This window comes from Rhamphochromis sp. 'chilingali' (assembly GCF_963969265.1).
Source record: "Rhamphochromis sp. 'chilingali' genome assembly, chromosome: 1".
Taxonomy (NCBI): Eukaryota; Metazoa; Chordata; class Actinopteri; order Cichliformes; family Cichlidae; genus Rhamphochromis; species Rhamphochromis sp. 'chilingali'.
Genome location: NC_137929.1, coordinates 13,551,491 through 13,576,888, shown reverse-complemented (window position 1 = coordinate 13,576,888; position 25,398 = coordinate 13,551,491). Strand labels below are relative to the sequence as shown.

The window sequence follows — 25,398 nt, the reverse complement described above, 5'->3', positions numbered from 1 at the left end:
CTAGAAACACGAAATGTTTTCACTCTTCTGTTGCTTTTTCATATATTTCCACAACATTAATATTGATCCCACCTGTCTCACCTGTTTCATGCTTTTATACATAATAACAGGACACGTGTGATCTGAGCGCTGCTGTGGTTGCTGTGCTGCACGTCTTCATTTAGATAACAGAGACATCTAGTGGTTCAGAGGGAGAACTGCAGGAGGTGGAGCTGTGTTTTAGCATGGAAAACTTTTTATCTTTTAGGCGCAGATACAAATATGACAAGTATCAGTGTGAGATACAAAAGGTCACATCAGTCAGCAGAGGGAACAGTGATCACACAGCAATGTAAGAATAGAAACATAACAGTGAATCTGGACATGTATACAGAGGGAAGCAAACAAACAGGATGTAACACTACATTAAAGCCACAAATGAGAAGAAAACAAACACAAAGGAAAATATATTTGATCTCAGGAATCCAAATCAGATGCTTTAGAGCAGGGGTCGGCAACCCTGGGCACGCGTGTCACAGCTGCCACGTGAAGGGTTAACTGATGGCACGACCATAGCTGGACTGGCCATCGGGCATACTGATGGTGATTTTTCGTTTTTATGGGCCGATGATGTTTTTTTACTTTTTTTGTAACGGTATAAACAATGAAAGATGGCGGATTGGCCGGATGCTGGTCGATGTGTAAAAATAAGTCAGTTGTTTGGTGGTGGCTATGGCGGAGCTTCCACAGAGGCAGCAGGTGGATGAGGGAAAGGGGAGGCAGGAGGAGCAGAGACCCGAGGCGGCTGCCGGTCCGAGTGTCAGGTGAACTGAACTTCAGGTAAGAAGTTATGACCTGCAGTCTGTCTGGGTCAGATATAAACCAAGTTTAGGTGCAGTTTATTTTCCTTGTGCTGACTTTTTACAGTCAGTTATAATAACTCCCACTCAGAGGAGACCAGAGATCACATTAACATGTGTGTCTCTGTATTAAGAAACATGACATATTGGCCCAGTTTATTTTTCTTATCATTGTTGTGAGGAGACCATAAATAGCATTTGTATTTTATGTTGTACAGTTCATTTGCTGTTATGGATAAAAAGTCTTTCTTTGTTTCAAAATAGCTGATAAATATTCGCTGATAGCTGCAAACATCTGCGCACAAATATAATCCTATGAAGTGGTTCTATATAGTGTGTAATTTATTGCTAATGCAATCATATGGCACATTGACTTCTGAGGAAATGTTAGATGCACTCATCATCAGAAAGGTGTCCGACCTAAACCAGGAGGTTGAGAGCATCTTGGAATTTTTGTGGTTTGTTTTCTTTAAGTCATTTCACAGATTTTCTCTATAATTTCAATTCCTTGAATAAAACAACAAATTTAGGGGATGATTTTGTAATCCGACTTTATGTATGAAAGATTTGACTAAACATAAAACAATCTTCCAACTCAGTCGTCATTCTTATCTTGTGAAATCAAACCAAATGTTCTGTTGTCTCTAAATCAGGGATTGATGAAATCTTTGGTTGCATCCATTTATGAACATGTTCTCATTCATATTAAATCGTAGTCTAAGTCCTTCTTTAGAGGGATAAATGTCATTCATTATCTTCAAATGTGTTTCTGTTGTTTTGGGGGGAAGTTTGAAGTCCATTGTTCAAAGTCTGTTAATGAAACTTTATGAAGTTTATGTAGGATGTTTTTCCTATTTTGTATTTGTTTGAATTATGATGTATTTCTGACTCTTGCTGCCATGATGCCAGGTCTCTCTTGAAAACCACATTTTTAATCTCAATTAAATTTTCACCTGGAGAAATAAAGATGATAATAATAATTTTGTCTTCAGGGAATCATTTCTCTGTAAAACAGCTTCTTCTGAAACTCTTGTTACATTTCTTGTTTATTGTTTGCTGGTTTTAGAAAAATGTCATCGTCTCTGTGTGAACTTAAACTCTACATGTGGTGTCAGCTATAAACGAGCTCTAGAGTCTAATAACGATGCTTTTATTATTGTCTGGTATCCAACCTAACCCTGGGCCTCTGGCTGAATGTGAAACACCAGCAGATGTTAAAAACTGTCTGGGTTACACGTGCATCACGTTGTGTGCTTCCTGACATGGATATGATTGGAATCTGGGCTGTTCAAGCGGTGCTGGTATCATTGTTGTTTCTGAGACTTTCCAAATCTTTACTGGATAAAAACGTAGCAACTGATGGATTTAACATTTAGCTCTCAGACTGTCCCAGAAAAGGCGGAGGTCTGGAAGTTTATGTGAAGCTCTGTCTTGCTGCTCAAGTCTTGTTCTCTCCATCTGCACCTCAGCCATTTGAAATCTTGGCCTTAACTATTGATCTGTTTGGAAATCAAACTGTTGTTGGCTGCTATCAGCCTCCACCTGCTTCCCCCAGCACATCACCGTCTCTGGTTCAACTTTTATCTGAGCTGCATTTTAATGACGTCTTTCAGATGGATGATTTTCATTGGGACTGGCTTTCTTCTGTGTCTGATGATTTTAAGGCACGCTGCTTGTTTTTAAAACTGACTCAAATTATTTAAAGCCTCACACGCCTTGATCCTAAACACCCAGATAAATCTGCTCTTATTGACCTTTTTTAACTAATATGCTGCGTAAGTTTTCCACATCTGCAGTTTTTGCCAACGACCTGAGTGATCACTGCGTAGTTGGTGCTGTGAGAAACACTAAAATCTCACGCTCCGAGCCCGCATCAGTTTGAACTGGGGTCGTATTAAACAGGCTGACAATGTCAGTTTGGGAACATTTACAGGAGAGTTGTGTCTACTTTGTGGACAGACACGCCCCTTTTTGCCAGGTCAGGGTGAAAGGTCGGGACAGGCCTGGTTTGGTTCAGTACCGGCCGATCTCCTACATGAGAGAAACCAGGCCTGGGCAGGAAGTCTGGCTCTGATGCTGATTGGCTACGTTTTCATTAGCTGTGTAATCGGATTACTGCCTCCATCATCAAGATGTAACTATTTTTTACTTTAACGACTGACAGTCCAAACGACCGTAGGAGGTTTTGGCAAACTATAAAGTGTCTCTGCCAGCTGTGACTCCTCAGAGCTTCCTCCTCACTTAAATATCGACTCCACTCCTGTGTCACACAAAACTGAAATGTTGCTTTAACAAACACTTTGTTGCTTCTTGCTCTTTGTTCAGCACAGTATCTGATGGTAAACCTCTTGCACACAACTCTGCTCGTAGTTCCTGCTTACTGATACCTTTTCCTTCACACCTGTCACAGTAGAAGAGGTTTGTAAGGCTTTGAATAGCCCCAACACCAGAAACTCGTCCTCACAATCGTTCTCCTTCCTTCTTGCACTTGGCTGCAAATATCATAGCTGAGCCAGTGTCTTATATTTTTAATCTTTCTCTACAACAGAAGAACACCACTATACTCTGTGTTCTCTGGTTAACTGGTCCTCATTGGTCTTACACAGGATGGTCCATTAGTATCATTTTATCTATCAATCTGTTTCTGGGTTACTGCCTCCTATTCATCAGAGTACATGTTAGGCAAACAGTTTAGTCACAGCCTGCAGTCTCAGGACATCATTACATTCACTGTTCCATCAGTTCATGCAGAGCTTGGGAAGAAGGCGTTCTCCTTTTCTGCTCCGTCTTCATGGAAAACATAACCGAAGGATTTAAGGCTCTCCGTTGATTTCACTTGCAGACTTCAAAAGACGTACACATGTTTTTGTGAAACCATCTCTGGGAACTTGTTCTCGTTTTTAATGTGACTGAGTACATTACACAAACTTTTCTCTTATTGTTGTAATTTTAATATGTGTGTCTGGAACAGGTCTCTCTTGTAAATGAGACATTGAGTCTCAATGAGCCGACCTGTATAAATAAAGCTTCAATTACAAAGTCCTTTGTATAAAAGCTCCTTCAGCTGCCAGTGGGACGTGCTGTGGCACTATCGGTTGCAGAGCCTTTATATTGTTAGTTAGAAACTACAAATATAATGGCTCACTGTATTTCAGAATCAGAGAAACTTTATTAATCCAGGAGGGAAACTGAGTTGTCATAGCAGCAAATATACAAGAAACAACAAGCACTCATATAAAGTGAGTGTAGAAACAGAGTTATGATAAATAAATATTCAGATAAATAATATCAATATATAATATAAATAATCTATAATCCAGTTTTGAGTTCCCTCCCCAGACACCTTAACGCCCACTCACATCCTGGGCCATCTGACCTCAGGAAATCACATGATAGGGTGGGGCCAGGTTTCACAATGAGCTCACCCGAAACCCTGGCTGATTAGGACCCCCACCCGCTTTCACACCTTGGCTCATGTGATTACGTAGAGGATCATCAGGGGGTCCTTTGTCCCTCTTTGGGGGGAAACTCCCACTGGGTTTAAATCTGGGACTCCCCACCAACTGACCCTTAGAACTGAAGAAGCTTCTCAGATGAGAGGTGAAACGTCTTCAAGCAACTCAAAGAAGTCCAGACGCTTTTCTTTGCAAGCTCCTTAGTCTACAATGACCTGGATGACTGAGAACCGTCACAGACAACTCAGTCCCATATTTTAGGTTATTCTGAATAAATCGTTCATGCCCTCTCTTTGGAAAGAAGCTGTTGTGGTTCCTGGTCCTAAATCTAGTCGTCCAAAAGTTCTAAACGACTTCAGGCCTGCTGCCCTCACCTCAGTCTTTGAAAAAATCATCAGAAATGTGATTATGGAAGACACTGAACTTCAGCTTGATTCAATGCAGATTGCACATAAGCCCAATAGAGGAGTGGAGGACGTGCTTTTGATTCTACTTCACCTGATTGTCAAACATGTAGAGAGTAAAGGACTTCAGTTCATCGATTTCTCTGCTTCTTTCAATAACACAGCCCCAGATTTGAATCAAAAGACTTTTAGAATAGTTTGAAATCCGGACAAACCTGAGCAAGTGCAGTCATATAAATATCTTGATGACAAATGCTATTATTTTTCTGTAAAGCAAATTGACCTAAAAGTAAAGTAACCTTGATATGTCAGGATGTAGATGTCCCACCCAACAACGTCACCCAGCCCTGAAACATCGGTACTGTTCAAAGCAGCATTGCTGTCCACACGTCCATCAGAGTGTTTCTTTGGACTTCATGGTGTTGCTGCTCCCAGTATTCTCTGAGACAACCTCTGAGGCCGTCACAGAGCAGCTGTATTTGTACTGACATTACATTACACACAGGTGCACTCTATTTAGTCATTAGCACTCATCAGGCAATGTCTATGGGCAACTGACTGCACTCAGACCAAAGGGGGCTGAATAATAATGCACATAACAATTCTCTTCACTCTGCTGACAAGAGATTCAACCCCCACTATGAGCACCTTCTAAAGAGCACCATTGAAAGTATCCTCACCAACTGCATCACTGTGTGGTATGACTCCTGCACTGGGTCCTGCAGGAAAAATATGACAACGGGTAGTGAGAGCAGTGGAGAGGATTGCAGGGTCCTCTCTTGCCTCCCTCCCCAGGAGATCTACTGTGCCTGCCTCATTCGAAAGGTCCTCTTCATTACAGGTGACTCCACTCATCTCTTCAACAGCGTCTTCAGTTTGCTGCCATCAGGAAGGATACTGAAGAGACCTTTTGACCTTTACATTTTCGTTAATATCTTTAAAACAGAAGCAGCAGAAACGAGAATTTTAGCAGCACAAACCAGCACAAGCGTAGCACAGTTGATTGACACCAGTTTTGTTTGATTTAATTAATGTGGGGGGGCTGGTTGACCTCTGGGGACCTCTAGAAATTTTCTTGAATATCTTTAAAATGATAGCAGCACAAACAAAAATTTTTACAGCACAAACGTAGCATAAACGTTTGATACCACTTTTGTTGGATTTGAAGAAGGTGGGGGGTCGCGGGAAAAACCAGCAAAAGAACTCGAGCAGCCGGGCTATGTAAAAGGTGTAGGGGGGCATGTTTGCGGTCACGTCCAGCGGGTGTGTGGGCTGTTTGAGTCATCTGTTACCAGGCAAACTCCAATGCAGCAGGCTGCTGAACACACACAGGCCTCCTGCATCCTCCTCTTCAGCTCTGCTTGCCCGATATCGTGACCTAAGCAGGGTCGGGCCTGGTCAGTACTTGGATGGGAGACCGCCTGGGAAAACCAGGTGCTGTAAGCTTTTGCACTTCCACACACAAACTTCAGAGGGCACTTCTGCTCCTGCTTGTGCTTAGAGGCATGAGAAGTTAACATTTATGGGTGATAAAATCCTTTTTCTATATTTTTAACATGAGAATATCAGTTTTCCATCTTGTGTTCCAGAGTAATCGGACAAAAGACAAACGTAGAACAAGGAAAAAAGAGGCCAAGTGTCTCACCTATAAAACAAAATGACTGTTTTCTGAATAGTCTCACACAGATAAACATTTGCAGGGAATACCTTTTCCTTCAAAACAAACGTCACAGACTGTGTTTTTCTTTACTGATTGTATTTGAGTAGAAACTCAGATTAAAATGGCATCAGTGCTCATAAAATGATTTAACTGTAAAAGTAGGTGTAGTGGATCACTTTGCATAGATCTAGATAAAAGTGCTGTAAGCAAAGACTACAGTGGTCATTGAGCAGCTGTTCCTATAATGTGAATCTGGGATAAAGGCACAGATTATTTGTTTGCCTTTGTTTCCTGGTTCTTTCTTTCTTATCCAAATGGAAAAAGAGAGCATAAAAGTACTGTTTACAAGCAGCTTATCTATCTCATTGTGCCCACTATCATAAAATCTTGGTTGACTGAGCACTGAGCCATCTACCACTCGAAATTGAACCTGTGTGGGACAACAACAAAGTCCAGTATACTAAGTTTCAGTAATGTGCAGTTTTTTCTGTGGAAGATGTAAATCTAAATAGATGTCCTATTGTATGCATAATATACCACTGAACTTTATAAAACAACTTCTAAAAGCAAATTTCGATTTATTTTAGATTTTCTCAAATCCAAACAGTGCTAAAAGCATACACACAGTCAAATATTTTTCATACGAGGTGCTGAAGGTTCTGCAATGTTCTGTCAGTGCGCCCCAGGGCAGCTGTGGCTACAATGTAGCTGCCATCACCAGTGTGTGAATGTGTGAATGATGTATCTGTGGCTTTTTGTCACACTTGGAAACCACGGTGTTGTGCAGCTATTTGCCTTGTTGCAGGGTTTTTAAAAAACTGCAGTTTTGATTTTAGTGAAAGACACCGTCTCATGACTCATTGAGTGCCGCGACTGACGAGCCAATCCGTGGCCTGCAGTCTGACGATGTCACATTTCCTGACTGCTTGGAACCCCGACTAAGTCGTCCTGTAGCCCACATCATAATGTTTCCATCTCTCTGCTTGACTGCGGGGATGCTACTTTTTGCATCACACTCGTATTTCAAAAGGTCAGTTAAAGCCACATAATTGGAATTTGGTTTCATCTCCCCACAGCACTTTCTCCAAAGTCTTCCCTGAATCATTTAGATGTTCACTGGCACTTGAGATGGGCCTATACATGTTTCTCCTTGAACAGGTAGCTACCCTATGTTAGCCTAGCTTTCTATCACTGATGCTCTGTGTGTATTGTTATGGTTCAAAATATGGGGATGGAGACAAGAGACAAGAGAAAAAAACCACAATAACAACACTGGTCCGGCCGGGTTAAGTCAAACGATGATTTTAATGATCACACGCGTGGGAGATGGACAATTTTATCCCACAACTTAGACATTCACATTACTCACACCCTCATTACACATACATATAGGATCTTGGGGGTGGGCACGATACACGGAGTCCAAGTTACCATCAGGGTGTACACCTCACCCCTGGCGTCGTTGCCCACCTCTCAATTTTAAATACACGTAGACATTGAGGGCTAGCAGGAGGGACTATGCGCTTACCTGCTGCTCTCTGGCAGGTAGCTCCATGCCCTCCTGGGTTTTAATTACACCTTAGAACACACATGCATCAACACTACAATGAGCGGGTGGAGGGAGGTTTGGAGTCTTCTCTCACCCCCATCCTCTGCGGCCTGCTGGAGCGGGGGGGCTAGGAGGAGTTGGCCGTCTGGCTGCGGTCTGGGGTGTGGGGCCTCCCTGCTGCTGCGGAGTCGGGGCGGTCTGCCTCTCCCCACCGCAGGGAAAAGGGTAACACCACCTGGGTCTGGGTGCAGTTCCCCCCTCCAGGGGCAAGGGTACCTAGACCCAGTTCGTAGAGTACGCTTGGGGAGTGTGATCGTGTATACAGCGTCTCTTTATGTCTGTCTCCACGTCGGTTGAGTGTGGAGTAAGTGCATATGAGAGCATGAGGGTGGGAATGGATGTTTGTGTCTGTGTGTGCCTGTATGTCTGTGTCTATATGTCAGGTTGGGTATCAGACGCCACCTCTCTGGGGACATCTCAGGCCCTCCAAGGTTTGGAGGCCTATCTCCCCCCACCACCACTTCCCCTGCCGGTGGCGGACTCCCTCAGGTGTCGGTGTGTTGGTAGTTCTTTGTGTCTGGGGGTGGGCGTCCGGGTACACACTGGCTCACTCCTTGGCGGCCGCTTGTCGGGGCCTGGAGCCTGGGGCACTTCGGAGGTGGGGTGCCCCCGGCCTCTCGGCCTGGGGCTTGGTCACTCAGGCACAGCTGGCTGCTGGCGGAGCTCACGGGCGCGTCACTGCAACTCCCCTTGGCTTCTGCTCTGCGGCTGCTGAATGAGCCCTCATCTGGGACTCTCCTCAGCTCTTACTGGGACAGTGGCACGGCTGCCCCTCTGTGGGTCTTCCTTGGTGTCTTGTGTTCTGGGGGCCTCTGGATGTCTCGAGTTTTGATCTCCTTCATACCTGCTTCATGCCCTGGAGGACGGGGCTGTGCCCCCCCCCCCCCCCCCCCCCCCCACACACACACACTCCCTAGCAGATCGTTACATGGAGAAACCTTTGGAATACAAGCATGCTGATCCACGCAGGTATGCACACAGGTGTACACACGGGTATTCACAGACGCGGACTACAGCTTTCTTGGCTGCTGCCTCAAAGCACATTGTGCGCTGTCTATCTTGCGTGCTGCACAATATCGTTTATTATTTAGTAACTATTGATATCTACTGCTAGCTAGTTTATTGTGATGGTGCTTTTTTTTTCTTATTATGTTGCTCTTTGTTGTTTGCTTTCTCTTCTGTTTTTTTTTCTCCATACAGGTGACCCAGGAGTTTTGGTTTTTTTTCTCTCTTCCCCCCCTTCTCACCGTCTCTTCTCCCCTTTGGTTTTCTTTCTCTCCCCCTCTTTCTTTCATTCTTTCTCCCTGTCCTATCCCACAGTCATGTCTGTCCCGTTTGTAGCAACTGAAAATAAAATAAATTCATAATTATAATAAAGGTCAATCAAATGGACCAATATGGCAAGGCCATGATGACCCACTTGGTAAAATAAATCCGCTTGGCATCTTTCTTGGCCTTAAGACAACAATTCTGATGGCTAAAGATCCAAACGGGACACAAAAGAAAAAAGAATCTTTTATTCTGGATAAAACAGGGAGCCAATAAATGTTCTGTTTCTAGTCCCTGTCAGGACTCTCGCTGCAGCATGTTGCTCAGAGCAGTCTGGAATTGATTTTTGACTAAATAATTAAAACTAATAATAATATATTACTATATTATATTACTAACAAATCCAGGACACCCCTGTTGATCCAGCAGCTCTTAATGAAGTTTGAAATAAGAATCGTGGTGAGTTCATTAGAAACATTTCACTTTTCTTTTTTAAATCAGTCATTACTGGAATCATCTGAAGTGCAAAAACAGTGGGATTATATATGAGAAGGACGGACTCAAAGACTGTCGTGTATCACATATGTATTACATCGATGTCCAAAATCAATGCATCATTAATGAAACTGAAACAAAAGTACTGAATTTCATGTGGAAGACCAAACCTCAGCATTCAGGAAAGTCTTATACAGGAGCAAAGATAATGGACGTTACCCAGAGTTTTCCACTGTGAAACCAGGAATAACAGCTTAAAAATGTTTCTGTGATCTAAATCATTGTCAGCCTGGCAGGCAAATAGCGTGGACACCAAAGTTTGTGAACGTGATAACCTGAGAACAAAGACATGTAGGATTTTAAATCGGTACTGTTAAGGTTCAAAATACTGGGGATGGAGACAAGAGAAAAATCACAATAACAACACTGGTCCGGTCGGGTTGAGTCAAACGATGATGATCACACGCGTGGGAGATGGACACTGATGCAGACAGCCTCAGATCTCAAAATGGTGGAGCATTGCTCAAACTCTTATAGCCTCTGGTGCCTCCACCTTATCATAAAAGCCTAAACATTCACATGCTTTTCTCTCACACGGCGCCTAAGCTACGACCTTGGCTCCCCGTTTATCTGCTCCTGCTGAGTTGGGGCAGAAAACTCCAGCATGCTCTGTTCTCTTCTAATCAGACAAATAAGGCGATGGCTTTCTGCAGCAGTATTATGCATCATAAAACAATATCATTCATCCACAATAAATCAGCAGTCTACTTTAATGCAAATCAGTTTAACTAATGCAATAGTTGTCAGCTTCTTCTAATTCAGGAGAATAATGCAAACTAAAACTACATAATAATTCACAATCTTTAGTTAGGGGTATAACATGGCATAAAATAATATTATAATCTAACAGTATGCTGCTGCCTCTCTCTCATGTTACTTAAAAAATTAACCCCACAGCTTCAATAACCGTATCTAAAAATCTCTCAGTGAAAGTTACGGTTGTAGGTTTGGAAACATTTTGGGGTAGCCAGTGTTAAATAGAGACAGGGCCACATTCTTTATCTAGTCATTGTAATGAAAGAAGCACATTAAAAACTATATGAGAGTTTGCTTTTAACAAGCATGTAATGACTCTACTTAGTTTAGGTAGTCTTAGGGAGTCAAACTGAAAGTAGCATTTTGTGGATGTTTTCCCTGCTGCCCGATCCCATCAGTCTCTTAAAGCATCATTTCTTATGCGCCCTGGTGTGACAGTGGTTTCATGGCGCTACAGGTTACCTGAGCACATCAGGTATATTACGGTTGAAAACGAGTGCCCGGCCTTCCAGTGGGTGTTCGACCCCTCGTGCACAGCTCAGGAGTCTAAACGACCCAGCAGTTATGGACATGTGTGTTTTTGGTGTGCTGTCCCTCGTTCTCCCTGCTTGCAGGTATATCTGTGTGTGTGTGTGTGGATGCCGGAGTTTCTGAGAGCACCTGTTTACAGGCACCTTCAGGCCTGGTGGGTGTGGCCCTGCCAGGTGGTTGGCCACACTTGAAGACCATCACACAGCTGATCAAGCCTTGTCAGAGGAGCTACTTGAGAATGCGGTGGCGCTCTCTCTGACGCTGGATCATTGCGTGACTTCACGTTAGTCTCTCGGCCAGTCAGTACGGATAGTCTGCCGCATTGTATGTGTCTTACGGCTGCCTGTTTGTTATCTCCCCAGGAGAAGCGTGGAGATGAGAGGGCAGCGAGCACGGGGTGCTCAGACACTGAGGAGCGGAGACAAGGAACACTAGCACTGGGAAGAGGACATTTCACGGGAGTCGGGAACGCACTGCGGATTTATTGTTATTTTCCATTCACTGTAAATAAACGCACTGCTTGCATTCAGAGCTCCGTGCCTGGCTCCTCCTTCCTCACATCCCCACGGTTGACGCTGGCCAACCGTGACAAATAGCTTTTCTTAGATTCATTATTAGTTCAACATTGACAAATAGTAGTTGACTAATATCAGGAGCCAAAAAGAAAACAAAAAACAAACTAAATAAATATTTCAGACGCTGAAAAGAAATTACTACGGTTGTTTAAATTTGCTGTCAGCAAGTTAGGTCTAATGCATGTAGTCAATCTAATGAATCAATATTACATGTAAAAAGTACAGAACTGAAAATGAAACTAAAATATAACGGTAAATGAACTGGTTCTTGTATAAAACCTTTCTACTCTCTACAACTTGCCTCATTCATGCACTCACTTTTTTCTATGCTTTTTCTCTGTAAGTGCTTTCTATCTAACATTAATACGCATTCATCCTCCCGATGGATGCATCGGAGAGCAACTTGGGGTTAGCGTCTTGCCCAAGGATATTTGGCATGCAGGCTGGAGCAGGCGGGGATTGAACCAGCAACTTTCTGATTAGTAGGTTTCCTGCTCTACCTGAGCTACAGACACCCCAATTTGTGGTGCTCTGGAAACAACACGTTCTCATCCCATGACATTCTGGAATGTGGAATGGGGATATGTTTTTTTTTAAACAGTTTTCAAATGTAACTTAATATTTAAGTGTTTCTTACTTGACCCGCTTAGTCGATTAAAAAGTTAATTGCCACGAACACCCCTAATGTTATATAACAGACCACAGAAAAAAGACAGGTTTTTTTCTACGTGACAGAGCTATAATAAATGTTTTGTTTTTTTAATTATCCTACTTTTTCTAAAAGGGAACATTATTTAAAGAATATGTATTTAATTAAAAACTCTGTATTCATCTAAAGGGTATACCAAGAAGGGTGAGCTTCCTGCTTGAAAAGGAAATGACCAAAATAAATGTATTTCTCTGCAATTACAAACTCTGTGTAAACAGTCTTGGTGTCAAAATAAAGCTAACACTGGTGAGATGTCATCAGAGCTGTAAATATTACTGCAGATGTTACTATGTCAAAGTTACTGTGACTCAAACATAGAAAAAATGATTTTTTATTTCCCTCACCTAATTTTTAAAAGTATTTTATAGCATATAACACGTTTGAAAATATGCTTTGGTTCACATTTAACTCCAGAAAATCATAAATCAAAATAGGGATATTACCTGTCCACAGATTCATGGTGCAGTAACTGCTCTTTTAACTGTCTGGTGTCTTTGCTTTGTTTGGTGTTTGTAGACATGGTTTACATGAGTTTTTAGCTGAGATTCAGAGGTTTCTGTGGACACTACTCATGTCAGCACTTATATTTCTGACCTCGTGTTATAATCGATTAAACGTGGTCTCCTCTCTTTTGCCCCCATTTTTGATGTTGTGGGTGCAAATGATCAGGCGTGACATTCTCATAATAAATCAGATAAAATACTGCAAAGAATTAATCCTGCATTTGTGTGATTGAAATGTGTGTGCAGTGACACTGTTTTAAAGATTTGGCCTAAATAATTCTGGAGTGAATGAGCCTAAACATGATGACCGGACTAATGACACCATATCACCTGTGACACTCACACACGCACGTATGACTTTGCCAGTTTCAGCTGAAACAATTTCAGTGTTTCAAACCATGTTCCAGAGTTTTTAGTTCACCGTTCATGAGGTTTCAAGAAGAAAATGAAAGACAGATCTGAATGTTTGAAAGTGTTTTGGAAAAACTCTGTAAAGATTAGATGAACAATACTCAAAGGATAAATTCAACTGTTTTATTTTGTTAGATAAGTTGAAAAAAAAGTTAAACAAGCAAGTAAATAACGAAACAAGGTTAAATGAGGTAAGAGCAAAAAGTTAACAAGTAAATAACGAAACAAGGTTAAATGAGGTAAGAGCAAAAAGTTAACAAGTAAATAACGAAACAAGGTTAAATGAGGTAAGAGCAAAAAGTTAACAAGTAAATAACGAAACAAGGTTAAATGAGGTAAGAGCAAAAATTTAACAAGTAAATAACGAAACAAGGTTAAATGAAGTAAGAGCAAAAATTTAACAAGTAAATAATGAAACAAGGTTAAATGAAGTAAGAGCAAAAAGTTAACAAGTAAATAACGAAACAAGGTTAAATGAGGTAAGAGCAAAAAGTTAACAAGTAAATAACGAAACAAGGTTAAATGAGGTAAGAGCAAAAAGTTAACAAGTAAATAACGAAACAAGGTTAAATGAGGTAAGAGCAAAAAGTTAACAAGTAAATAAAGAAACAAGGTAGAGGAGAGAAAACCCCAACAATCCCCTCTGAGCAAGCACTAGGCGACAGTGGGGAGGAAAAACTGCCTTTAAACGGGCAGAAACCTCCGGCAGAACCAGGCTCAGGAGGGGGCAGTCAACTGCCGGGACTGGTTGGGGGGGTGAACAGAGGTGGAGCAAGACGAGGCTACATCAGTTGAAGAAGCAGTATTGTCCCTCTACCGGAAAAAGCTGAAGAATCTTTTCTTCTTTTTCATGGACTTTTCCACGAGCGCCTTTTTGTCCAGGATGAGGGTTCTCAACTCATCGATGGTTTCTGTGTTTTGCCTCTCTAGTTTCTTGCATGTTTGTTCCACCTGTTCTAATGTTGCTCGTGTTTCTTCAAGCTTTTCTTTGAGGTCTTTGGATGTTGCCTCCTGTGTCAGCTTTGCCTTCTGCAGGTCTGCATTTCTCACTTGATCTTCTTTGTGCAGGCCTTCTAGCTGCTCATTTCTTTTCTGGATATCGCGGAGCGTACACTGCAGGTCCTCATGCGTTTTGTCTTGTTTTTGCTTTTGGGCCTGCATTTCTGTGTTTTCCCGCTTCAAGTTGTTGAATTCCAACAATATCCCCTTAATGAGCTCTGAGTTGTTTTTGGCCATGTGATCAATCTTTTTCTGCATGTGTGAGCATCGTTTTTCTAGTGTTTCCTTTTCTCCCTCCAGCTCACTTGTTTTGACCTTCAGTTCATCACAGAATCCTTGCAACTTTTGATTTTTACTCTCAAAGTCCTTGATAATGCACTTTTCTTCTGGCAGTCTTTCTTTCTGTTGCTCTTTCTCTTGAAGGAGGTCTTTATTTTGGACCAATGTTTGTTCCAACTCTGCCTTCACCATTCTGTACTTTTCCTGCATGCCTTGGAGCTCGCGCTGCAGGTCTTTTTGCTTTGTGTCCTGTTGTTCCTTCTGTTGGAGGACTTCTTTATTTTTTTCTTCAGCTTCATCAAGCTTTCTTTGGAGCAGGTGATTCATTTGGTCCATGTATTGCAGATCCCACTCCATTTTATCAATCGTCGCTTTCCTGCCTTGAAGCTGCTCGGACATTTCTTTAACTTCAGCGCTCTTTTTCTTGTTTTCTTTGATGAGGGATACAATCTGCTCTCTGGCTTGAGCAAACTTGATCCCCCAGCCCTCATTAATAATGTTGATGTCGGGCTGGCGCTGTAGTGTTTCTTCCAGGTGTTTGTTTTGTGCTTCCATCTGTAAGCACTTCTTCTCCAGGTGACGTTTTTCTTCTTCAATTTGTCGAATTTTGTTCTGGAGATGGTTGTTTTCATTCCTACTCTCCTGTAATGCCCTTTGGATGGATAAGAGGCCATTTGGAGAAATTGGCCGGCCACGCGTGGAAGGAGAGGCGGCGAAATCTTTTTGTCTCGGTTGCCGTAATCTTGGATACATGTTGGCGTTTGTATCCGATGACTCTGAGAGGTTTCCAAATTTTTCTGTAGTCAACGTTTGAAGGCTGCAAACACAAAGGCTGCGAAGAAACGAACTGAAAATTGCTGTTTCTCACCCCTATTTATAGAAAAACTTCAAAGGATCCTTGTGACATCCTTGTGACATCCTTGTGACATCCTTGTGACATCATCACTCCTAAGCCAATCAGATTGTCACATGACATTTTGGAATGTGGAATGGGGATATGTTTTTTTTTAAACAGTTTTCAAATGTAACTTAATATTTAAGTGTTTCTTACTTGACCCGCTTAGTCGATTAAAAAGTTAATTGCCACGAACACCCCTAATGTTATATAACAGACCACAGAAAAAAGACAGGTTTTTTTCTACGTGACAGAGCTATAATAAATGTTTTGTTTTTTTAATTATCCTACTTTTTCTAAAAGGGAACATTATTTAAAGAATATGTATTTAATTAAAAACTCTGTATTCATCTAAAGGGTATACCAAGAAGGGTGAGCTTCCTGCTTGAAAAGGAAATGACCAAAATAAATGTATTTCTCTGCAATTACAAACTCTGTGTAAACAGTCTTGGTGTCAAAATAAAGCTAACACTGGTGAGATGTCATCAGAGCTGTAAATATTACTGCAGATGTTACTATGTCAAAGTTACTGTGACTCAAACATAGAAAAAATGATTTTTTATTTCCCTCACCTAATTTTTAAAAGTATTTTATAGCATATAACACGTTTGAAAATATGCTTTGGTTCACATTTAACTCCAGAACATCATAAATCAAAATAGGGATATTACCTGTCCACAGATTCATGGTGCAGTAACTGCTCTTTTAACTGTCTGGTGTCTTTGCTTTGTTTGGTGTTTGTAGACATGGTTTACATGAGTTTTTAGCTGAGATTCAGAGGTTTCTGTGGACACTACTCATGTCAGCACTTATATTTCTGACCTCGTGTTATAATCGATTAAACGTGGTCTCCTCTCTTTTGCCCCCATTTTTGATGTTGTGGGTGCAAATGATCAGGCGTGACATTCTCATAATAAATCAGATAAAATACTGCAAAGAATTAATCCTGCATTTGTGTGATTGAAATGTGTGTGCAGTGACACTGTTTTAAAGATTTGGCCTAAATAATTCTGGAGTGAATGAGCCTAAACATGATGACCGGACTAATGACACCATATCACCTGTGACACTCACACACGCACGTATGACTTTGCCAGTTTCAGCTGAAACAATTTCAGTGTTTCAAACCATGTTCCAGAGTTTTTAGTTCACCGTTCATGAGGTTTCAAGAAGAAAATGAAAGACAGATCTGAATGTTTGAAAGTGTTTTGGAAAAACTCTGTAAAGATTAGATGAACAATACTCAAAGGATAAATTCAACTGTTTTATTTTGTTAGATAAGTTGAAAAAAAAGTTAAACAAGCAAGTAAATAATGAAACAAGGTTAAATGAAGTAAGAGCAAAAAGTTAACAAGTAAATAACGAAACAAGGTTAAATGAAGTAAGAGCAAAAAGTTAACAAGTAAATAATGAAACAAGGTTAAATGAGGTAAGAGCAAAAAGTTAACAAGTAAATAACGAAACAAGGTTAAATGAAGTAAGAGCAAAAAGTTAACTAGTAAATAACGAAACAAGGTTAAATGAAGTAAGAGCAAAAAGTTAACAAGTAAATAACGAAACAAGGTTAAATGAAGTAAGAGCAAAAAGTTAACTAGTAAATAACGAAACAAGGTTAAATGAAGTAAGAGCAAAAAGTTAACAAGTAAATAACGAAACAAGGTTAAATGAAGTAAGAGCAAAAAGTTAACTAGTAAATAACGAAACAAGGTTAAATGAAGTAAGAGCAAAAAGTTAACAAGTAAATAACGAAACAAGGTTAAATGAAGTAAGAGCAAAAAGTTAACAAGTAAATAACGAAACAAGGTTAAATGAAGTAAGAGCAAAAAGTTAACAAGTAAATAACGAAACAAGGTTAAATGAAGTAAGAGCAAAAAGTTAACTAGTAAATAACGAAACAAGGTTAAATGAAGTAAGAGCAAAAAGTTAACAAGTAAATAACGAAACAAGGTTAAATGAAGTAAGAGCAAAAAGTTAACAAGTAAATAACGAAACAAGGTTAAATGAAGTAAGAGCAAAAAGTTAACAAGTAAATAACGAAACAAGGTTAAATGAAGTAAGAGCAAAAAGTTAACTAGTAAATAACGAAACAAGGTTAAATGAAGTAAGAGCAAAAAGTTAACAAGTAAATAACGAAACAAGGTTAAATGAAGTAAGAGCAAAAAGTTAACAAGTAAATAACGAAACAAGGTTAAATGAAGTAAGAGCAAAAAGTTAACTAGTAAATAACGAAACAAGGTTAAATGAAGTAAGAGCAAAAAGTTAACAAGTAAATAACGAAACAAGGTTAAATGAAGTAAGAGCAAAAAGTTAACTAGTAAATAACGAAACAAGGTTAAATGAAGTAAGAGCAAAAAGTTAACTAGTAAATAACGAAACAAGGTTAAATGAAGTAAGAGCAAAAAGTTAACAAGTAAATAACGAAACAAGGTTAAATGAAGTAAGAGCAAAAAGTTAACTAGTAAATAACGAAACAAGGTTAAATGAAGTAAGAGCAAAAAGTTAACTAGTAAATAAAGAAACAAGGTTAAATGAAGTAAGAGCAAAAAGTTAACTAGTAAATAACGAAACAAGGTTAAATGAAGTAAGAGCAAAAAGTTAACAAGTAAATAACGAAACAAGGTTAAATGAGGTAAGAGCAAAAAGTTAACAAGTAAATAACGAAACAAGGTTAAATGAAGTAAGAGCAAAAAGTTAACAAGTAAATAACGAAACAAGGTAGAGGAGAGAAAACCCCAACAATCCCCTCTGAGCAAGCACTAGGCGACAGTGGGGAGGAAAAACTACCTTTAAACGGGCAGAAACCTCCGGCAGAACCAGGCTCAGGAGGGGGCAGTCAACTGCCGGGACTGGTTGGGGGGGTGAACAGAGGTGGAGCAAGACGAGGCTACATCAGTTGAAGAAGCAGTATTGTCCCTCTACCGGAAAAAGCTGAAGAATCTTTTCTTCTTTTTCATGGACTTTTCCACGAGCGCCTTTTTGTCCAGGATGAGGGTTCTCAACTCATCGATGGTTTCTGTGTTTTGCCTCTCTAGTTTCTTGCATGTTTGTTCCACCTGTTCTAATGTTGCTTGTGTTTCTTCAAGCTTTTCTTTGAGGTCTTTGGATGTTGCCTCCTGTGTCAGCTTTGCCTTCTGCAGGTCTGCATTTCTCACTTGATCTTCTTTGTGCAGGCCTTCTAGCTGCTCATTTCTTTTCTGGATATCGCGGAGCGTACACTGCAGGTCCTCATGCGTTTTGTCTTGTTTTTGCTTTTGGGCCTGCATTTCTGTGTTTTCCCGCTTCAAGTTGTTGAATTCCAACAATATCCCCTTAATGAGCTCTGAGTTGTTTTTGGCCATGTGATCAATCTTTTTCTGCATGTGTGAGCATCGTTTTTCTAGTGTTTCCTTTTCTCCCTCCAGCTCACTTGTTTTGACCTTCAGTTCATCACAGAATCCTTGCAACTTTTGATTTTTACTCTCAAAGTCCTTGATAATGCACTTTTCTTCTGGCAGTCTTTCTTTCTGTTGCTCTTTCTCTTGAAGGAGGTCTTTATTTTGGACCAATGTTTGTTCCAACTCTGCCTTCACCATTCTGTACTTTTCCTGCATGCCTTGGAGCTCGCGCTGCAGGTCTTTTTGCTTTGTGTCCTGTTGTTCCTTCTGTTGGAGGACTTCTTTATTTTTTTCTTCAGCTTCATCAAGCTTTCTTTGGAGCAGGTGATTCATTTGGTCCATGTATTGCAGATCCCACTCCATTTTATCAATCGTCGCTTTCCTGCCTTGAAGCTGCTCGGACATTTCTTTAACTTCAGCGCTCTTTTTCTTGTTTTCTTTGATGAGGGATACAATCTGCTCTCTGGCTTGAGCAAACTTGATCCCCCAGCCCTCATTAATAATGTTGATGTCGGGCTGGCGCTGTAGTGTTTCTTCCAGGTGTTTGTTTTGTGCTTCCATCTGTAAGCACTTCTTCTCCAGGTGACGTTTTTCTTCTTCAATTTGTCGAATTTTGTTCTGGAGATGGTTGTTTTCATTCCTACTCTCCTGTAATGCCCTTTGGATGGATAAGAGGCCATTTGGAGAAATTGGCCGGCCACGCGTGGAAGGAGAGGCGGCGAAATCTTTTTGTCTCGGTTGCCGTAATCTTGGATACATGTTGGCGTTTGTATCCGATGACTCTGAGAGGTTTCCAAATTTTTCTGTAGTCAACGTTTGAAGGCTGCAAACACAAAGGCTGCGAAGAAACGAACTGAAAATTGCTGTTTCTCACCCCTATTTATAGAAAAACTTCAAAGGATCCTTGCGACATCCTTGTGACATCCTTGCGACATCCTTGTGACATCCTTGTGACATCATCACTCCTAAGCCAATCAGATTGTCACATGACATTTTGGAATGTGGATATGTTTTTTTTTAAACAGTTTTCAAATGTAACTTAATATTTAAGTGTTTCTTACTTGACCCGCTTAGTCGATTAAAAAGTTAATTGCCACGAACACCCCTAATGTTATATAACAGACCACAGAAAAAAGACAGGTTTTTTTTCTACGTGACAGAGCTATAATAAATGTTTTGTTTTTTTAATTATCCTACTTTTTCTAAAAGGGAACATTATTTAAAGAATATGTATTTAATTAAAAACTCTGTATTCATCTAAAGGGTATACCAAGAAGGGTGAGCTTCCTGCTTGAAAAGGAAATGACCAAAATAAATGTATTTCTCTGCAATTACAAACTCTGTGTAAACAGTCTTGGTGTCAAAATAAAGCTAACACTGGTGAGATGTCATCAGAGCTGTAAATATTACTGCAGATGTTACTATGTCAAAGTTACTGTGACTCAAACATAGAAAAAATGATTTTTTATTTCCCTCACCTAATTTTTAAAAGTATTTTATAGCATATAACACGTTTGAAAATATGCTTTGGTTCACATTTAACTCCAGAAAATCATAAATCAAAATAGGGATATTACCTGTCCACAGATTCATGGTGCAGTAACTGCTCTTTTAACTGTCTGGTGTCTTTGCTTTGTTTGGTGTTTGTAGACATGGTTTACATGAGTTTTTAGCTGAGATTCAGAGGTTTCTGTGGACACTACTCATGTCAGCACTTATATTTCTGACCTCGTGTTATAATCGATTAAACGTGGTCTCCTCTCTTTTGCCCCCATTTTTGATGTTGTGGGTGCAAATGATCAGGCGTGACATTCTCATAATAAATCAGATAAAATACTGCAAAGAATTAATCCTGCATTTGTGTGATTGAAATGTGTGTGCAGTGACACTGTTTTAAAGATTTGGCCTAAATAATTCTGGAGTGAATGAGCCTAAACATGATGACCGGACTAATGACACCATATCACCTGTGACACTCACACACGCACGTATGACTTTGCCAGTTTCAGCTGAAACAATTTCAGTGTTTCAAACCATGTTCCAGAGTTTTTAGTTCACCGTTCATGAGGTTTCAAGAAGAAAATGAAAGACAGATCTGAATGTTTGAAAGTGTTTTGGAAAAACTCTGTAAAGATTAGATGAACAATACTCAAAGGATAAATTCAACTGTTTTATTTTGTTAGATAAGTTGAAAAAAAAGTTAAACAAGCAAGTAAATAACGAAACAAGGTTAAATGAAGTAAGAGCAAAAAGTTAACAAGTAAATAACGAAACAAGGTTAAATGAGGTAAGAGCAAAAAGTTAACAAGTAAATAACGAAACAAGGTTAAATGAGGTAAGAGCAAAAAGTTAACAAGTAAATAACGAAACAAGGTTAAATGAGGTAAGAGCAAAAAGTTAACAAGTAAATAACGAAACAAGGTAGAGGAGAGAAAACCCCAACAATCCCCTCTGAGCAAGCACTAGGCGACAGTGGGGAGGAAAAACTGCCTTTAAACGGGCAGAAACCTCCGGCAGAACCAGGCTCAGGAGGGGGCAGTCAACTGCCGGGACTGGTTGGGGGGGTGAACAGAGGTGGAGCAAGACGAGGCTACATCAGTTGAAGAAGCAGTATTGTCCCTCTACCGGAAAAAGCTGAAGAATCTTTTCTTCTTTTTCATGGACTTTTCCACGAGCGCCTTTTTGTCCAGGATGAGGGTTCTCAACTCATCGATGGTTTCTGTGTTTTGCCTCTCTAGTTTCTTGCATGTTTGTTCCACCTGTTCTAATGTTGCTCGTGTTTCTTCAAGCTTTTCTTTGAGGTCTTTGGATGTTGCCTCCTGTGTCAGCTTTGCCTTCTGCAGGTCTGCATTTCTCACTTGATCTTCTTTGTGCAGGCCTTCTAGCTGCTCATTTCTTTTCTGGATATCGCGGAGCGTACACTGCAGGTCCTCATGCGTTTTGTCTTGTTTTTGCTTTTGGGCCTGCATTTCTGTGTTTTCCCGCTTCAAGTTGTTGAATTCCAACAATATCCCCTTAATGAGCTCTGAGTTGTTTTTGGCCATGTGATCAATCTTTTTCTGCATGTGTGAGCATCGTTTTTCTAGTGTTTCCTTTTCTCCCTCCAGCTCACTTGTTTTGACCTTCAGTTCATCACAGAATCCTTGCAACTTTTGATTTTTACTCTCAAAGTCCTTGATAATGCACTTTTCTTCTGGCAGTCTTTCTTTCTGTTGCTCTTTCTCTTGAAGGAGGTCTTTATTTTGGACCAATGTTTGTTCCAACTCTGCCTTCACCATTCTGTACTTTTCCTGCATGCCTTGGAGCTCGCGCTGCAGGTCTTTTTGCTTTGTGTCCTGTTGTTCCTTCTGTTGGAGGACTTCTTTATTTTTTTCTTCAGCTTCATCAAGCTTTCTTTGGAGCAGGTGATTCATTTGGTCCATGTATTGCAGATCCCACTCCATTTTATCAATCGTCGCTTTCCTGCCTTGAAGCTGCTCGGACATTTCTTTAACTTCAGCGCTCTTTTTCTTGTTTTCTTTGATGAGGGATACAATCTGCTCTCTGGCTTGAGCAAACTTGATCCCCCAGCCCTCATTAATAATGTTGATGTCGGGCTGGCGCTGTAGTGTTTCTTCCAGGTGTTTGTTTTGTGCTTCCATCTGTAAGCACTTCTTCTCCAGGTGACGTTTTTCTTCTTCAATTTGTCGAATTTTGTTCTGGAGATGGTTGTTTTCATTCCTACTCTCCTGTAATGCCCTTTGGATGGATAAGAGGCCATTTGGAGAAATTGGCCGGCCACGCGTGGAAGGAGAGGCGGCGAAATCTTTTTGTCTCGGTTGCCGTAATCTTGGATACATGTTGGCGTTTGTATCCGATGACTCTGAGAGGTTTCCAAATTTTTCTGTAGTCAACGTTTGAAGGCTGCAAACACAAAGGCTGCGAAGAAACGAACTGAAAATTGCTGTTTCTCACCCCTATTTATAGAAAAACTTCAAAGGATCCTTGTGACATCCTTGTGACATCCTTGTGACATCCTTGTGACATCATCACTCCTAAGCCAATCAGATTGTCACATGACATTTTGGAATGTGGAATGGGGATATGTTTTTTTTAAAACAGTTTTCAAATGTAACTTAATATTTAAGTGTTTCTTACTTGACCCGCTTAGTCGATTAAAAAGTTAATTGCCACGAACACCCCTAATGTTATATAACAGACCACAGAAAAAAGACAGGTTTTTTTCTACGTGACAGAGCTATAATAAATGTTTTGTTTTTTTAATTATCCTACTTTTTCTAAAAGGGAACATTATTTAAAGAATATGCATTTAATTAAAAACTCTGTATTCATCTAAAGGGTATACCAAGAAGGGTGAGCTTCCTGCTTGAAAAGGAAATGACCAAAATAAATGTATTTCTCTGCAATTACAAACTCTGTGTAAACAGTCTTGGTGTCAAAATAAAGCTAACACTGGTGAGATGTCATCAGAGCTGTAAATATTACTGCAGATGTTACTATGTCAAAGTTACTGTGACTCAAACATAGAAAAAATGATTTTTTATTTCCCTCACCTAATTTTTAAAAGTATTTTATAGCATATAACACGTTTGAAAATATGCTTTGGTTCACATTTAACTCCAGAAAATCATAAATCAAAATAGGGATATTACCTGTCCACAGATTCATGGTGCAGTAACTGCTCTTTTAACTGTCTGGTGTCTTTGCTTTGTTTGGTGTTTGTAGACATGGTTTACATGAGTTTTTAGCTGAGATTCAGAGGTTTCTGTGGACACTACTCATGTCAGCACTTATATTTCTGACCTCGTGTTATAATCGATTAAACGTGGTCTCCTCTCTTTTGCCCCCATTTTTGATGTTGTGGGTGCAAATGATCAGGCGTGACATTCTCATAATAAATCAGATAAAATACTGCAAAGAATTAATCCTGCATTTGTGTGATTGAAATGTGTGTGCAGTGACACTGTTTTAAAGATTTGGCCTAAATAATTCTGGAGTGAATGAGCCTAAACATGATGACCGGACTAATGACACCATATCACCTGTGACACTCACACACGCACGTATGACTTTGCCAGTTTCAGCTGAAACAATTTCAGTGTTTCAAACCATGTTCCAGAGTTTTTAGTTCACCGTTCATGAGGTTTCAAGAAGAAAATGAAAGACAGATCTGAATGTTTGAAAGTGTTTTGGAAAAACTCTGTAAAGATTAGATGAACAATACTCAAAGGATAAATTCAACTGTTTTATTTTGTTAGATAAGTTGAAAAAAAAGTTAAACAAGCAAGTAAATAACGAAACAAGGTTAAATGAAGTAAGAGCAAAAAGTTAACAAGTAAATAACGAAACAAGGTTAAATGAAGTAAGAGCAAAAAGTTAACAAGTAAATAATGAAACAAGGTTAAATGAAGTAAGAGCAAAAAGTTAACAAGTAAATAACGAAACAAGGTTAAATGAAGTAAGAGCAAAAAGTTAACAAGTAAATAATGAAACAAGGTTAAATGAAGTAAGAGCAAAAAGTTAACAAGTAAATAACGAAACAAGGTTAAATGAAGTAAGAGCAAAAAGTTAACAAGTAAATAATGAAACAAGGTTAAATGAAGTAAGAGCAAAAAGTTAACAAGTAAATAACGAAACAAGGTTAAATGAAGTAAGAGCAAAAAGTTAACTAGTAAATAATGAAACAAGGTTAAATGAAGTAAGAGCAAAAAGTTAACAAGTAAATAACGAAACAAGGTTAAATGAGGTAAGAGCAAAAAGTTAACAAGTAAATAACGAAACAAGGTTAAATGAAGTAAGAGCAAAAAGTTAACAAGTAAATAACGAAACAAGGTAGAGGAGAGAAAACCCCAACAATCCCCTCTGAGCAAGCACTAGGCGACAGTGGGGAGGAAAAACTGCCTTTAAACGGGCAGAAACCTCCGGCAGAACCAGGCTCAGGAGGGGGCAGTCAACTGCCGGGACTGGTTGGGGGGGTGAACAGAGGTGGAGCAAGACGAGGCTACATCAGTTGAAGAAGCAGTATTGTCCCTCTTCCGGAAAAAGCTGAAGAATCTTTTCTTCTTTTTCATGGACTTTTCCACGAGCGCCTTTTTGTCCAGGATGAGGGTTCTCAACTCATCGATGGTTTCTGTGTTTTGCCTCTCTAGTTTCTTGCATGTTTGTTCCACCTGTTCTAATGTTGCTCGTGTTTCTTCAAGCTTTTCTTTGAGGTCTTTGGATGTTGCCTCCTGTGTCAGCTTTGCCTTCTGCAGGTCTGCATTTCTCACTTGATCTTCTTTGTGCAGGCCTTCTAGCTGCTCATTTCTTTTCTGGATATCGCGGAGCGTACACTGCAGGTCCTCATGCGTTTTGTCTTGTTTTTGCTTTTGGGCCTGCATTTCTGTGTTTTCCCGCTTCAAGTTGTTGAATTCCAACAATATCCCCTTAATGAGCTCTGAGTTGTTTTTGGCCATGTGATCAATCTTTTTCTGCATGTGTGAGCATCGTTTTTCTAGTGTTTCCTTTTCTCCCTCCAGCTCACTTGTTTTGACCTTCAGTTCATCACAGAATCCTTGCAACTTTTGATTTTTACT

The 25,398-nt window shown here is 40.1% G+C and overlaps 1 protein-coding gene across 1 annotated transcript in view; it reads left to right on the top strand.

The window, feature by feature from the left end:
• The window catches only part of LOC308393807 (uncharacterized protein), an 810,936-nt gene that overhangs the window by 605,165 nt on the left and 180,373 nt on the right, over positions 1-25,398 (top strand). The window lies entirely within an intron of this gene.